At 48.3% G+C, this 2,047-nt stretch overlaps 1 long non-coding RNA gene across 1 annotated transcript; it reads right to left on the reverse strand.

Annotated features, from left to right (window-relative positions):
* Positions 1-370: 370 nt before the first annotated feature.
* LOC140411597 (uncharacterized) lies at positions 371-1,491 on the reverse strand. Its single transcript, XR_011940889.1, has 3 exons — positions 1,028-1,491; positions 766-982; positions 371-630 (listed from the first exon to the last, which is right to left on the reverse strand). It is a non-coding gene; the product is annotated as an uncharacterized lncRNA (long non-coding RNA).
* Positions 1,492-2,047: the final 556 nt, after the last annotated feature.

Genomic DNA, 2,047 nt, shown 5'->3' on the forward strand with positions numbered 1-2,047 from the left:
CCACCTGTAACAATACATCCCTGTCCTCATCAGAACACAGTCTGTGCGCCTGTAACAATACATCCCTGCCCTCATCAGAACACAGTCTGTGCGCCTGTAAAAATACATCCCTGTCCTCATCAGAACACAGTCTGTGCGCCTGTAACAATTCATCCCTGTTCTCATCAGAACACTGTCTGTCCACCTGTAACAATACATCCCTGTCCTCATCAGAACACAGTCTGTGCGCCTGTAACAATACATCCCTGCCCTCATAAGAACACTGTCTGTGCTCCTGTAACAATACATCCCTGTCCTCATCAGAACACTGTCTGTCCACCTGTAACAATACATCCCTGTCCTCATCAGAACACTGTCTGTCCAACTGTAACAAAACATCCCTCTCCTCATCAGAAAACCCTCTGTCCACCTGTAACAATACATCCCTGCCCTCATCAGAACACTGTCTGTCCACCTGTAACAATACATCCCTGCCCTCATCAGAACAGTGCCTGTGCACCTGTAACAATACATCCCTGCCCTCATCAGAACACTGTCTGTCCACCTGTAACAAAACATCCCTGTCCTCATCAGAACACTGTCCACCTGTAACAATACATCCCTGCCCTCATCAGAACAGTGCCTGTGCACCTGTAACAATACATCCCTGCCCTCATCAGAACACTGGCTGTCCACCTGTAACAAAACATCCCTGTCCTCATCAGAACACTGTCTGTCCGCCTGTAACAATACATCCCTATCCTCATCAGAACACTGTCTGTGCACCTGTAACAATACATCCCTGTCCTCATCAGAACACTGTCCACCTGTAACAATACATCCCTGCCCTCATCAGAACAGTGCCTGTGCACCTGTAACAATACATCCCTGCCCTCATCAGAACAGTGCCTGTGCACCTGTAACAATACATCCCTGTCCTCATCAGAACACTGTCCACCTGTAACAATACATCCCTGCCCTCATCAGAACAGTGCCTGTGCACCTGTAACAATACATCCCTGCCCTCATCAGAAAACTGTCTGTCCACCTGTAACAATACATCCCTGTCCTCATCAGAACACTGTCCACCTGTAACAATACATCCCTGCCCTCATCAGAACAGTGCCTGTGCACCTGTAACAATACATCCCTGCCCTCATCAGAACACAGTCTGTCCACCTGTAACAATACATCCCTGTCCTCATCAGAACACTGTCCACCTGTAACAATACATCCCGGCCCTCATCAGAACAGTGCCTGTGCACCTGTAACAATACATCCCTGTCCTCATCAGAACACTGTCTGTCCACCTGTAACAAAACATCCCTGTCCTCATCAGAATACACTCTGTCCACCTTAACAATACATCCCTGTCCTCATCAGAACACGGTCTGTCCACCTGTAACAATACATCCCTGTCCTCATCAGAACACTGTCTGTCCACCTGTAACAATACATCCCTGTCCTCATCAGAACACTGTCTGTGCGCCTGTAACAATACATCCCTGCCCTCATCAGAACACTGTCCACCTGTAAAAATACATCCCTGCCCTCATCAGAACACTGTCTGTCCACCTGTAACACTACATCCCTCTCCTCATCAGAAAACCCTCTGTCCACCTGGAACAATACATCCCTGCCCTCATCAGAACACTGTCCACCTGTAACAATACATCCCTGTCCTCATCAGAACACTGTCTGTGCGCCTGTAACAATACGTCCCTGTCCTCATCAGAACCCTGTCTGTGCGCCTGTAACAATACGTCCCTGTCCTCATCAGAACACTGTATGTCCACCTGAAACAATACATCCCTGCCCTCATCAGAACACTGTCCACCTGTAACAATACATCCCTGTCCTCATCAGAATACTGGGTTGTCCACCTGTAACAATACATCACTGTCCTCATCAGAACACTGCCTGTGCACCTGTAACAATACATCCCTGCCCTCATCAGAACACTGTCTGTGCGCCTGTAACAATACGTCCCTGTCCTCATCAGAACACTGTCTGTCCACCTGTAACAATACATCCCTGTCCTCATCAGAACACTGTCTGTCCACCTGTA

Source organism: Scyliorhinus torazame, chromosome 4 (genome assembly GCF_047496885.1).
Source record: "Scyliorhinus torazame isolate Kashiwa2021f chromosome 4, sScyTor2.1, whole genome shotgun sequence".
Lineage (NCBI taxonomy): Eukaryota > Metazoa > Chordata > Chondrichthyes > Carcharhiniformes > Scyliorhinidae > Scyliorhinus > Scyliorhinus torazame.